This window comes from Antechinus flavipes, chromosome 5, assembly GCF_016432865.1.
Source record: "Antechinus flavipes isolate AdamAnt ecotype Samford, QLD, Australia chromosome 5, AdamAnt_v2, whole genome shotgun sequence".
NCBI classification, from domain to species: domain Eukaryota; kingdom Metazoa; phylum Chordata; class Mammalia; order Dasyuromorphia; family Dasyuridae; genus Antechinus; species Antechinus flavipes.
Genome location: NC_067402.1, coordinates 60,878,498 through 60,894,077, shown reverse-complemented (window position 1 = coordinate 60,894,077; position 15,580 = coordinate 60,878,498).

The window sequence follows — 15,580 nt, the reverse complement described above, 5'->3', positions numbered from 1 at the left end:
ATTTTTGCAAGTAGAATTTGTCTTCTTGCAAAGATCAGACAATGTGAGACTTGACAACAATAATAGCTAGCATTTTTATATTACTGTTTTCTTTTTTGCAAAGAGCTTTATATATGTTATCTCTTTTCATCAAAATAGACCTATGAGATAGCTTCTATTATTATCAGTCTCATTTTACAGCTAAGAAAAATTGAAATTAAGAAACATGGATATGTCCAGAGTTACCCAACCAATGTCTGAACTGTCTTTCTAATTCCAAATCTGACACTCTAGGAAAGATTTTTATTTATTGACAGATTTCTCTCATTGTTCTCTTATGTTTGATTTCCAAAAGGTTGTTTGGTTTGTTTGTTTTTGGAGAGCAAACTCCTATCACCCTTTGGGGCTTTATCTGGAGACATTTTGCCTTTAGTGTCCTCAGGGTTTGAGGCCTTTTTCTTCCTTGCTTCTATAATAACTCTCTATGGTTAAAGATCTTTTTGCTTTTTTGCTCATTTGTAAAGATTGAGGTCTGCTCTTAGGATAAAGGGGAGATCACCCCAAGCTTCTACAGAGTGACAGGGGCTGGTATTGCTTGCTTTCTTTCCATGCTGGATGGGTATGGCCAAGTCCCACTTGTTATGCTGAAGTTCAAGGACACACTATTTACCTTTTGAAGTTGTGTTGGTTGCCTCACAGCTAGTCTGCTGATCCACTAGTTTCTGACCAGGATAGAGTAGTCTATTTTGGCTAAGAGCTTCCCAGCTATAAAGGGCTGAAACTCTGAGTAAGTGTACTGGAATCAGACAACCGAGCACTGAAGGCTAATTACCTATTGGACAATACTCTATTAGCATATGCTTGGAAAATGGCCCTTCCCATTATTCTGTGCTGACTCTATCTTTTGATGTATACAAATAATTGTAGGAGGAATTAGGGGGTAGAGTAAGACAAGCCAGGGTCACTTTTGTGGTGGATGAAGAGAAGGACACAAGAGAAGAGCTTGTGTCCATTCCCTTCACTTTTCCTCCTAAAGACCAAGATAAAAAACCAAGGACTTCTGCTTATCCTGATTCTGGCTGATTCTAAGGCATCCAGGGTGCTAACTCGGTCTTCATACCCAGCAGATTCCCCCAGTCCTCGGAGGTGTCTTCACCTTGGACACCTGCACTGGGCTATGTTTCCTCTTGCTCAATTGAGATGGACCTTTCTTGAAGTTCTTCCAAAATATCTTCTGCTGGAAATTTATTACATTCCAAATATTTGTGGGTTCTATCACTCAAAAACCCACTCAGAGGTTTGATCTAGTGTTGATTCTGAGGGAAGCCAGGAAGAGCTCAAATACCTGTCTACTCTAGCCATCTTAGCTCCGCCCTTTTTTTCTTTGTTTTTTCTCATTTATACCATCTTAATTTTATGATGATGAAGATTCTTCAGTATCTGAAGGTAGAGTGTCAGAGAGCTAAGGATACTGATTTGGGTTCAAATTTCAGGATCACCACCTGTGTGATTTTAGGTAATTAACTTAACTTCCCAGTGCCCCAGTTTCCTAATACAAAAGATGAAGGAGTTATACCAAGTGATCTCTGGATTCTTCCCAGCTCTGAATCTATCACCCTGATTCAATGAGTAGAGAATGGCTTCCTCATCTTTGGGGTGTCATGGCCTACTTTGAGAGTTTGGTGAAGCCTATAGATCCCTTCTGAGAATAGTGAATTTTTAAACTGTTACCAATTGAAGGAAGTATTAAATTTTAGTTAGTAAAATTTTACCATCCAAGTTCATAGACATCCCTGTAACCTATCTATGGGTTCAAGGGTTCTATAGACCCAAGTTAAAAACTGGGCTAAAGTGAGGAAGAGCAATTCCAACAGACTTGAGATGAAAAGTGCCATCCACAAATACAGAGAGAGAACTATGGAAACTGAATGTGGATCAAAGCATAGTATTTTCATCTTTTTGTTGTTATTGTTTGCTTGTTTTGGTTTTGTTTTCCTTTCTTATGGTTTCTTCCTTTTGGTCTGATTTTTCTTGCACAACAAGATAAATATGGAAATATGTTTAAAAGGACTGCACATATTTAACCTATATCAGATTGCTTACAGTCTTGCAAGTTGGGGAAAGGTAAGAGACGGACAACACAAACTTTTACAGGGATCAATGTTGCAAACATTTTTACATGTATTTGGAAAAAAATAAAATACTATTGGGAAAAAAAGGACACCTGAGTATTCCTAATGTTTCCTCTAGATCTAAATCAACAATAGTAAATCTAAATCGATTTGGCAAAGATCATCTCATTAAAGTGAACATGATATTCACCTTCCGAAAACTTCATTTCCTTCTTTGATCCAAACATCTGTACCATAACCTCTCCTCACTACCTAAGTTTTCCCCCCTAACCTCAACTTATCCATTATGTTCCCTCTTCCATCTCCAAACAAGCCAGAGCTGCTAATATGGGCTTCTCAAGGGAAAAGGGTCAAGGAAAGCCCAACAGGCTGTGAAATCACATTTGCATGTTTCTCAAACAAGCTCTGGCTTCCTCAGCCTTTAAGAAAAACACTGCTTCTTTCTCCCCTCCCCTTTGGGCCTGCAATCTGTCTGTAATGGGGTGGGTTAAGGGCATCCTTAACCCTCTGAGCTTCTAAATCATTACCTTGGGGCTAGAACTGATGTTAAAACATGTGAATATATCGGCTCATATCTGCAGGGAAATCAAATTTCCTCCTGGAGAAAGCTGGCTCTTTTCACCTCAGGAATTAAAGGAAGGTTTTCATCTGAGAAGAATATTTTCTTTTAATTCAACTAGAAAGGCCAATCCTGGCACTAACAACAGCTGACATTTCAAGAGGCTAACTTGTGATCCCTGTAACAGCCTGAGGTGATAAGTTATAAGGTTATTATTCTAACCATGTATAGAATAGGAATCCAAAGACTCACAAAGGTTCCAATTTTGCCTACAATTTAAAAGCTAAAAATGTCAAAGACACTGGATCCCAGTTCTTTCTGGATTCTAAATCCAGAACTGTTTTATATTATACATTTCCCCATTTCTTATAATAATAAAAGTAGTAGTGATCATTTACATAGAGTTTTCAGATGTACAATGTGCTTTATAAATGTGATCTTATTTTATGCTCAGAACAATCTTGGGAAGTAGATGCTATTATTATCCCCATCTTATAGATGAGAAAATTAAAATAGACAGTGGTTGATTAAGTGACTTGCTGAAGATCATATTAAGTGTCTGAGACTATATATGAATTCATCTCTTCCTGACTTCAGGTCCAGAATTCTGTTCACTAGGACAATATAAAATGTGCAACTGCAAAAGGGGAGAGGGGGAATAAAATAAAGGGATAATATCAACAATGCAGATATCCAAGGAGAATAATCATTATTACTAATAACTTACTTTCATAGAAGGTCTTCTATATTCTAGAACCTTTTACAACAGCTCTATCCTATTAGGAAATTGAGACTCAGAGAATTGTCCTTAACTTTGGACAATTTATGTAGACATTTTGGTTTCAAGACCAATGTCACTATGACCTACAATGGAGGAGGTAGCCCTTGATTTAGCTCACCTTCACAGGAGAGTTGTCATAGCAACCCTTCTGTGCTAGAGACAGGCTCAATTCAGTTCAATAAATGATCATGGGATCATTAGGATTTCATAAAATCACAACCATAGTGTAAGCAGCTTTGATCTATCTAATCCTCTCATTTTACAGACAAGGAAACATTCTCAGGGATGTTCAAAGATTTCTCTATATTTACACAGAAAGGAAGTGAAAAGCATGGGATTTGAATCCAGATACTAAAATTCCAAAACCAATGTTCATCCCCCGTGAAACATTGCTTCCTGAGTATGTTACTGGAGTCCCACAGGGAGACACAAATATGAGTAAAAACAAGATCTTTGCCCTTAAGTTTCTTCCAATCAAAATGCTATGAAAATACAAGTAGCACCCACCCTTAGAAAGGTTTAATCAAAGCGCTTAGGTTGAGAGGGTATTCCGAGTATTGGAAGGTCAAGGAAAGTTTCAAAAAAAAGGTTACATTTGGTATGGATATGTAAAGATGGTTAGAATTTGGGTGGGAGAGACGCAGGAGGTTGATTCCAGGAGATACCTGGATACCATGATTCTGTGGTAATGACATAAGAAAAGGTTCAGGACTGGGAAAGTTTGGGGTCTGTTCCCAGTTAAAGTAGCAATGTAGTTTGACTGCTGCAAGGGTACCTATAAGGGAGGTAGGAGAAAATAAAGCTGGGAAGGTAAAAGAGCTTGGAATTTCAGACTCAGAGGGTTCAGTAAATTCTCTGTGAAGTCTTGTCTATTTTAGGCTGTTTTGACTGGGCATGAGAAACAGTCCTTGTAGATTGCATATTCAAGATAGAAGCAATGAGTTTAAATTTTTCAAGTTAAATTTCCAATGAAAAAAAAAAAAAAGCTACCAAAGTCACTTTATTAGCCTTCAAATGCAACTATCACCTGATGTTGTCATGGCAACAGAATGGGGAAAGCATACTTATGGGTGGTTCTGTAAGTGATGTGAATGGAATCAGGGCATCTTTCCCTATTCTAAGGAAAGCAGGATGTTTCAGTTTTGCTGGAGAAATGTGGTATGAAATGGTCTTTAATGGAAAGTATATTAGATAGATAAACTATCTGGGGCTTTATATCTTGAATAATTATCAAATATATCCTGTTTTCATAAAGGCATAATACACATGTGCACATATGTGTACATACGTGTGTTTGAATACATTTGTGGGGCAACCAGATGATGCAGAACACTGGGCTTGAAATCAGGTAGACTAATCTTTCCAAGTTCAAACCTGACCTCAGATACTTACTAGTGGTGTGATCCTGGGCAAGTTACTTAATTCTTCTTTTTGTCTCAGTTTTTTCATCTGTATATAATCTGGAGAAGGAAATGGCCAAACACTCCAATGTCTTTGCCAAGAAAATCCCCAAAAGAGGTCAGAGTCAGACTTTGGCTGAAAAAAAAAAAAAAAAGACTGAACAACAACATCCATCCAGATAAACATCCATCCAGATAAATGGATCAATGCTACTCGAACAAGCATCCTTCCAGCATCACATGAGCTATACATTTCTGGTGCTATTGTAGCCCCATCTTGGTAGAATAATTTGAATAATATATTTTTATAATAACCTTGTGTATATATATTACACATATTAGATTATACTTCTGTAGAAATTGCATAGGTCACACATTACATTGCATTGGCATGTCACATGTTGTTACATGTGCTACATTCCATTATTTCATATGTCACAATAATCACAAATGTGACGTTGTCTATGTAACTCATGGCTTATGACCTCTACCCCAAGTCTTTGCAATGAGCACAAACCAGGTTTGATCCTAAAGGTGATTATCCCCAAACAATAAGTTTTTTTGGGGGGGACTATTTCCCCCACCTAGAATAATTCTGGAAAGATCAATAATTATAACTGACATTTTATTTACATAAAGATTTCCCCAAATGTGTGTGGCAGGGGATTAGCTACTAATTTACATACCAATACCTCTGGGGACCTCAGCCTTGAGTAAGCTTCACAGATAATGCAGAGGATGTAAAGGATTCACACGAGCCCACAAATAACAAACAAGCATGAGACTCGGTGACTAAGCTCTTTGAGAAAAACTGAATCTGAAATACCACCTGAACATCTACACTGTGTATCTGCAATCTATATTCTTTGATGGTTGCCTGTCCCTGTCCATCTTTCTTTCTCCTCTGCCTATCTCTTCTGTCTCTCCCTGTCTCTGTCCCCCACCCTCATCTCCAACACACTTGGTACCATTTATTTGTTAATTTATTTTACATTTTGCTGCTATCTCTTGGTTTAGAAAAGTTCATTTTTCAGGATCTTTCTTTTCAAGTGAATTGCAAGCACTCACACTTCTCATGTGTCAATCTCAAAACAGTCATTTTCAGTTCTTACAGGGAGGTCATGCAAATATACAGTCCTTGTCCCACTCCCGCCTCTGCAGCCTCTCCCCAACTCCCTTTTTAAAATGCTAGGAGTGCTCCATCTTATTTTCTTTCTTTCCTTTTTTTGAATTAGGTAAAAAGGCCACCTTAATCACTGACTGGCCGGTCTCTTCATTCAAACTGAAACCTGTTAAAGATCTCAGCTTTAAGAGATCAAGATTTCCCACTGCCTCCAGAACCATCTCCATTGGTCCTGATCTATAACTAGCCACTGGACTCAGATGGCCCCAAAGGAGAAAGTGGAGCTGGTGACTCAGCTCAGCCCTGTCTCACTCAAATCCAATTCTTATATATGTCATGGTATCAAGTCTCTGACTTCAAGGTCACCTTTGAGAATGAAGAACAAGCAAGGGAAACAGGAAGTCCAAGAAATAAACCATTCTATCAGATTGTTTTTATAAACCATAATGAGAGGAAGATCCTCAAACATATATCTCTTCTTTCCTAAATTCGAATCAGTTAAAGAGGCACTTGAAAAATCAGTGAACTCTTTTGTGAGGTACCATTGAGCCCCTTAGATGCCCCGGGGATGTGTCCAATTAATCTTTGTCAGTTGATTGAGAATTATCCCAATACCCCTTTATACTTTATATTTATTACACATAACATTACTTTCTAGGCTGCCCTTGACTTTCTCCAATGACCCCCAAAGTTCTTCGCTTTCAAAGCTCATTCCATCCCTAGTTCTCACGCATTGGAAGGATACTCTGGTCTCTCCCTCCGAGTGGCTGCTCCCTCCCAAAATTTCCATTTTAAGGAAGGAATCTGGGCCAGCCATGTCTTCCTTCCTTTTCAGCATACACTCTTGACTATCCTGGGCTTTCTCTATAATGATTCTTAAAGGAGTATCTTCATCTCTTCTATCTCCTTTCAGCTCCTTTCCCCTATTAAAAAGCTCCTTAAGGATAAGGATTATCTTTCTTTATGCTTGTATTTGTAATGTTATTCTTTAGTTACGTGTTTGAAATTTTCCATGATCCCATTTGAAGTTCTCTTGGTCAAGATAATAGAGTTGTTTGCTATTAATTTCTTCAACTCATTTTTTCAGATGAGGAAACTGAGGCAAACAGGGTGAAGTGATTTGCCCAGGCTCTCACAGCTAGGAAGTGGGCTGGTTTTGAATTCAGGAAGATCAATCTCCCTGACTCTGGGCCCAACACTATGCACTATGGCACACCTAGCTGTCCCTTGTATTTATATACCTAGTCCTTCGTATAATGTTTGATGAATGTGCTTAATAAATAATATAATAATATTAATTATTAATTAATAAATAAATAATAAGTGCTTAATAAATGCTTGTTGACTTGACATAATCTATATGATCTTGGACATATCGGGTGACCTCTCTGGGTCTCAGGGTCCTCATCTTTAAAATTAATGCGAGGGGCTGAATGACCTTTAAAGGCCCCTTCTAGGTTTAACATTTTATATGACATATTAACTAGCTTCTTCCTCATCCTCTAGACCTTGGACCTAATTAACATTTCCTCCTGTACAGCCTCCAACCTCCCACTGGAAAAACTAAAGACTTGGAGAAACAGAAGACAAAATTTGAAATAGCCCTTTTATATATAGGTCAGCATCTTTTCAGACCTGTGCTGGAATGAATGGGATGCTGCAATGCCCTCTGGTGGACTTTACAGAGTTGTACAATAGACATTGTTGGATATTTTTGTTTAGTGGATCAATTGTGTCCGGTTCTTCGTGGTCTCACACTGTCAGTGTGTTTTCTTGCCAAGAATACTGGACTGGTTTGCCATTTTCTTCTCTAGTGGGATGAGGAAAACAGAGGCTAAGGGCCACACAATTAGTACGTGTCCAGGCTCAGTGCTGTATCCACTGGGCCATCCAGCTGCCACTTACTGGGTACAGAATGCAGCACAGAGGATGTATGATCTCAGCCTTCATTCTGCAGCTTCATGTTCCGATGTGCAAGAGACTCTCCACCTTTACTACTCCCTACCCTTCTGACTGGGCACATCATGCTGCATATAATCTTGGAGTAGCCTTTAAGGGTCCAGGGTCACCTTAGCAGTAGTCCAAGAAGCAGAACTTCATGAAAATTTAGATAAGTAAAGTCAGGTTAGACTGAATGCTAAGGAAGTCTTAAAGGGTTAAACAATGTGACCAGTAAAAAAAGTGAATTTGATTTTTAGAGAATCCAAGTTTAAATTCTGGCTTTGGTGCTTGCTAGCTGAATAAATACAGGCAAGTTGTTTCTCTTAGTGGGAATATTAGTGAATGTTTACATGGCACTTTATAACTACTATTTCATTGGATTCTCACAACAACCCTGAGAAATAAGAACTGTTATTATTTCCAATTTTATAGATGAGGAAACTGAAGCAGAGATTAAGTAACTTATTTAGGATTATATAGTTAGTGTCTGAGCCTGGATTTGAACTCAGGTTTTCTGGACTCCAGGATCAGCACTCTATTCACTTTACCCAATGATTAGATTGTTCCTAAGGCTCTTTCTAACTCTTATTTTCTGTGATCAGAGTTTACAAAAAGTGAAAAATAAATAGCCTTGAGATTGTGAAAGAAATAACTTTGACTTACTGAAAGGGACCCTTGGTGCTAACCATGGTGCTGGATTTTTTTTTTTCTTCCTGATCCCTGTGCCTTAATGCTAGTTGCGTGAGGCAGCTAGGTGTCTGGGTTCAAATCCAGCTTCAGACTCTAACACTGTGCAACCCTAAACCTCTGTCTGCCTTAATCCACTGGAGAAAGAAATGGCAAACTACTATGATGTCTGCCAAGAAAACCTCACAGACACTACAGTCCACAGGGTCATGAAGAACTGGTCCCAACTGGACAACAATGACAGATTGCATCGGGTTAGGGAGGTATCCAAAGTGAGACACAAGAAAAATACCCATTTGTTGTGATTTGGAGTGACTTGACATCCTGGGTGATATCAATCAGTGTGGGACAGTGAACAATGGAATCCTGGTAAGAATCAGAAGGACATAGATTCTTAAATACACACAGTAGTTGTATGCCCATGGGAAAATGAATTAACCTCTGCAAGGCTCATTTGCTTTAATATGTATAATAATAGCAATCACCTCCTCATAAAATCTTAAAGAGCATATAAAGGCAAGTTATTATTATTATTATTATAAAGGGATTACAGCCTGGAAGGTGTCTGTGGACAGCAAACATCAGTACAGTACTGGTGTGTGTTGATCTAGATTTCACCTGGTCCTAAGACATACTCCATTTTGTACATTAAATAATACACAATTAATGAATCTATAGGTATATGTATGTATCTCTATGTATTTATTGCTTAACTTTTTGCAAAGTACTTTAATTTTTCTGGGTATTTAAAGTACTTTGCAAATCTTATAAAGTTATACGATGAAATTAAAAAAAAATAATAAAGTTATAAGATGAAATTTAATAGGGGAGAAAACCCTATAAAATGTTATAATTCAATGCAAAGAAATCAGTTGCAAAAAAGTACATATGGGAGGCATGTGTCTGGGTTGTCCAGGTCTTGGAAAAAACTTAGCATGAGTGGCCATGATGACGTGGTAGTCCTTCTATTCCACCAAAGGCTCGTAATAATCTTAAGTCACATCAGTAGAGTCGCAATATTTAGCATAAAGAAAAGTCTATTTCAGTTAGTCCACATTTGGAACACCGAGTTGTTTGCACCACGTTTATACAGATCATTGATCATCTAGAACTTGTTCAGAGGTTGGTGACCAGGATGGCAAGGGGTCAAGAGGCTGTGTCATATGAGAATCCATGAAGGAACTTGGGATGTTAATTCTAGAGAAGAGAAGGAGAGGGGGTCACGATGTGATGGCTATCTTCAAGTACATAAAAAAATTAGAGTTCTTTTTGGTCCTGAAGAGGATACAATTAGAAGCAATGGTGGCAGAGAGGCTAATGAGGCTCCTGGGAAGGAATAATTTCCTAATGAATAAACAAAAGTAGATGTAGAAAGATGTGGGAGGGAAGGGTGGGTTAGGGTGGGAAAGGTGGTAAGAATAGTAATACTGTATTCATAGTGAGCTACATGACAGGAACAGTCAAAGTGAGTCAGGAATCCAACTAGATATGATGGGCTCCACCAAGAGGGACAGAATAGTTATAGAATTGAAGTTCTGGTAGCAGTGTGGACATGGCAAGAACATGTGGGAAAGAGAATGAAGACAAATCAATTTGCTACATGTTGTATTCCCTGAGTAGAATGTAAGCTCTTTGAGGACAGGGATTAGTTTTCATTTCGTGTTTGTATCTCAAGCACTTAGCATAAAACCTTGCAAATAGTAATAGCAAATGCTCATTAGGTTATATTGGATAAAAGACCAAAGATAGATTTAACTAAGATTTCTTGCCATACAGGATATTAAAAGTTCAGCATCCAGAATCAAAGAGATTCGCCGAGAGAATCACAGGAGTCATCATTGGCTTTGGTACTAGAAATGGAGAGAACAGACCATCTCATGTAGCAAAGGTTGAGTCCAGGAAGGACTACGGTCAATGTGAAGCTTAAGAAGGACCAGTGTCAAGGCCTTTATTAAATTTGTTTGAAATCCAACTGATGCCTTCATAATATCCTGTTCTTAACAAATGTTGGAGTTCATCAAAAGTAGATGGAAGGTAAGAAAAAGAGAAAATCCTAAGTTTTTGATTCCCTAAAGTGTAAAAGACTCATTCTGCCCTAGAAAATTATTGACATGGCAAGAGGATAGTTTTCATCAATACCTAGCTGGTCCAAAAAAGGTTCATTTTAAGATAAAGTAATGTAATCTATAAGTCTTGCTATGTCACCAAAAGAAATCTGAATTAGATTCTAAAATGTCAGATTTCTTCCCTGGAAGTTACATGTTGCCTAGAAAGCTCTATGTTGTAGGAATCCAAAATTAATCATTGATGATATTAATTAATTACTGATCAAAAATTAATAAAAAAAATTCTATACCTCTTGAGACTAACTTTCAAAACATTACACTGTTTTACTGATGGTGATTTCTGGGTTAACTGAAGGGTACTGTTACAGAGAAATGGCTAAGTCAGTCTAGCATTTATGAGCATGGGCTACATGCTTGGCTGATGAATTTCTCATGTGGAAGAGACTGGGACAGCCTCCTTCCAGAAACACATGAAAATTTGCAAGGAAAGGGGCCCATTCCACAATTTGAAGCACAGGCTGATAATGTCCCCAGTCAGCTTACCATGTAAATGAGGGGAGCATTTGATTGAATGCTGAGTCATAGCTGAAAATGCTAATGGAATTCACAGAGTTTGAGCCCCTGCTGGGTTTGATTAAGTAGTGCTGTAAGTCTCTAGGTGGGGAACATAGCTTCAGAACTTTATCTTTCTGCCCAGGTTGCATAGCCTTGACTGCATGGCCCCGAAGGTGTTTCTGTATTCTGAACGCTCCTACTTTTAAATAAAGTGGTTTCAGACTAGACTTTGAAAGATGGAGCAGCCAGAGACCCAGGAATGTTGTAATATTCAATAACTGTACAGTGATCTAGATCTTCTTCTCAGGGGACAAAGATGAGCCACAAAAAGACCCAATTTCATCCAATATCATGCAGCCATGTTCATAGCCACTGAGGAAGTCTCAGCGGGGGTTTGCCCACTTCTGAATCTGTCCCCTAATCTGAGAGATCTTTCTATAATCCTTGGGATGTACCTTTTCCGTTGCCTTCCCCTTCTTTTCTCCCTGGCTGAACAGTCTCTTGGTTGACAATAAATTAGTTCCTATAGTAAGAGGGAACTGAACTTCTAGAAAGATCACATCAAGTTGTATAGGAAAAAATACCAAGTTAATAAGCCTGGAAGACTAGAACTGGCCTGTTGGGAAACGCAGTGGACAGACTCTTCCTGGCGGACAGCAATCAAAGAGGGTTTCATAGGCCACGAGAAGACGTGGAGCTGAAAATAGCAGCTTTCCTTCAAATTAAGGAGCTCCTTTCCTTTACCCCAGAATTAAGGGAGAAAAGATTGATATTCCCTGATTTAGATTTTTCATTCCTCCATAGAGCAACAAACTGCAGCTTATAAAGACTTGACGGGGACATGACTCCAACATTCAGATACATTCGATACACATTTGCTCTCTGCCTCCCATGCAGAAAGATCTATTAAAGCAAGCCCGGTCCTGGGAGCCAAAAACTTAGCCAATTAACACAGCAGCACTGCTAACCATACAAAGAGCCAGTTTGATGTCACATTTGACTATATTCTACCAGATTATAACTATACCAGTCCAGAACAATCAATGGAAAAGAACAAAACTCAGTCAAAATCAGCAATTATTTTAGCTACTAGAATTATGGTATGATTAAAAAAAAAAAAAGAAAACCTGGGTTTCAAATCCTGCCTTACTCCCTGGGTGACCTTGAGCAAGAACCAACCTCCCCTTGACTCAGTTTACCCCTCTGTAAAATGATGGATGCCTTCTAAGACTACTTCCAACCTTAAGTCTATAATTCTCCTAGTGTCTGATACCAAACTGGGTTAGAAGGGATTCTTTTAAGCTTTAAAAATTTTATGATGGAGGGTGAAATTGGAAGAACTAAAGAGTTAGAGATGAACTAATAGGACCAGACTTCCTTCTAGACAAGTGGTGCTCACCTCTGCATCCCTTCTCTCTCCTCTGATCTCCTGATTCTACTATTATAGTAATTTCTTTATGTTCACAGGTTCATAGAATTTAGAGAAGGAAAGTACCTTGATATGACGTAGTCCAATTCTCTCATTTTATAGATGAAATAAACTGAACTCTAGAGTTTTTGTTTCCAAAAATTATTGCTTGTAAAATCCAATATCTTCCTGGGTAACTATTACCTTCTCTTTGCTAACAGTATATGGGAGTCCTTCACAATTTTTCCTCCTTAATTTGAGGAATCTAGAATCTAGGTGAAGAGATTTTTTTTTATTTTTTAAATATTCTCTCCATCCAGCTGCCAAGAAAACCCCAGGTGGACAGGACTGAAACAACTAAACAACCACATTTTAAAGCGCTCACACTGTACCCTAAGTTTTTCTGGGGATGCAGCCTCAAAGGGACTAAGAGGGAAAGATGTCATTAGATTCTCAAGTCTTGGAAGAAAGGCTGGGGAATGTATGACCACTAGGTGGCAGCAAATGAGAAGCCCTTCAGCTAGCTCCATTCAATTAATACTTTCCCAGGTGCTGAAAAACGGTCGCACACCACCCCATAGCTGCAGCAACAGCAGTAGTCTGTCTGTCTCTAGTTACCAGGCTTCTCAAATTATGTTTCCTGGTCTCCCGACTTGTGTGTTTATTTACAAACAATTCTTCTGGGTGTGAACTAGATACCCCATTCTCCTGACAGTTATTTCCATTGAATCTTGGGATAGGAAAATCCTTCCCTCTCCCTGAATAGAAGGATTAATTACAGTTATCCCTTCCTCATTGCTGGGATTGGGGCTGGGTGCCTCCATGATTTGGGAAATCCATGAGAAGAAATCTGAGTTATTGTGGTATTAAAAGATAAAGTATGTGATATTATACCAAACTATAGAATGTTTTATGTATTTCTGAGTTTCCAATTTTTTTCTGTTTTCTTCTGGCTTTTCTGCAGCTTCTATAAAACTCCCCCAAATTCTCATTTGATTTCTTATGCCAAATTAAAATATATCAAAATTATGATAAGGAAAGTTGCAATGTGGTAGGGATAACAGTTCCTTTTTCTTGCATAATGGAGGATGTGGTCGATTAATTTATAAGGTCATTAAAAAAAATCTTTCCATAAATAAGGATTTATTTTCTCTCTTCTTATCCCACTCTCCAATTTCAAAGAAAAAGAAACTGCTAGCAAATATACATAATGAAGCCAAACAAATTCCCCCATCTGCCATGTTCAAAAACATATGTCTCTATATCTCAAAGCCATCACTCTGGAGAGTAATTGTGGTTGGTTACTGCCTTAACCAGGATTAAGTCTTTCAAAGTACAAGGTCCTTCGTCATGTTATTCCATATTTTTGTGAAAATGAAGAATTTTCTATTTTTGTTATGGCAGTAATTATATTCTTACAATAATTTCTTACTAGACTGCTATGAAACAGGTAATACTAATCTTATCTCCATTTTCCAGATGAGGAAAAGATTAAGATTAAATAACTGGAGAAGGGCCATCTAGTTAAGAAATGTTTAAATCACTACCACACCCCAGTCTTGCTATAGAATTGTCCCAGAGCTAAATCATATTTGTATAAAATAGTAATAACAGATTAAGACATCCCTTAGCATGGAGGACAGGAACTGGCCTGGACATTAAGAACATGGATTCAAGTCTTCCCTCTGACACTTATAAAATGATATTGAGTAAATCTTTTGACTTTTTACTAATAGGCAAGTCTCTTGAGACTATGGGGTTACATCGATAGGGGGAATTTTCTCACTGAGAGTTCACTAACCTGATAAAATCACATTATCAAATTAATACTATTTATATGGTTTGGAGTGTTATTAAATCACCGTTTACAAGGCCCATGTGAAGCAGATAAAAATATGATTATTATGCCACTTTACAGATGACAAAATTGAGGCTAGATTTGCCCTATTTTTATCAAGTTAGACCAAAGCCAGGAGTAGAGAAATGTCATGTAGTTTTTTTTTTTTTTTTTTTTTAAAAAGAATGATCTTGTAGCCCTTGGGGTTATAAGGAGATAATGAAGAAGGCAAAAACAAGCAAATGAGGTAAGGACCCTGGAGAAATGTAAGAACGTGGGAGGCTTCTCCTTGTGGGAGTGCTCTAAACAGGAAAGGAGGAGGTGGAATCTAAGGTCTAGGCTGGAGAGGGATTTGCAAGTCAAGACTTCACCCTTGGGAGGTCACTGGCCCTCTTCCGGAACAAGGATGCTGTTCAGAAGCATACAAGTTCAATTAGAATTGGGGGTGGATTTATGACATTTGTTATTTATTTATTATACAAGGCTTGGGGCCCTAAGTAACTACCTTAACCTCTTGATGCCTTAAACAATTCCCTAAGAATTTACCCACCAAGTCACAGGTACCCACTTTAGGAGAGCCTGGTCCCTCATTCCCTTTATTAGACAGAAATCTTAAGGGATCTGAAGTTTTACTTCTCTGCTTAGACACTGTGTTGGTTATGTAGATCAGTATCAGCCCTACTTTGCCAAAAATACTCCTGAAAGACTTTTGGCCACCCTGATGGCAGTTTTTAGGGCCGGGGGTACTCTAAATAGCAAGCTTAAGCCTAGCATTCAAAGCTGCTGTCTCTGGAAGTACAGGTCCCCCTGCTTCCGATTCCACTCATCTTACTAACTGAAGTAATTACTTAAGCTCTTTACAGGGCTCAGGGCTGGTGGGGGATTGCCGTCTTACAGGGAATGCACCTGAACTCAATAATACAAATTTTTTTTAGGGCAAGAGAAGCCTCCTTAACTGGAGGTAGGTGAGGAGGCAGTGGTGGGGTTGGATTAGGAGTAGAGTGAGGGAAGCATAGTGGACACTGGCCTGTGGGAGAGATAGATCCTGGGACATCATGAGGTCAGACTGCGGCCTTCCCCAACCAGATCATTTGGCAGTTTCTTACTGAGAT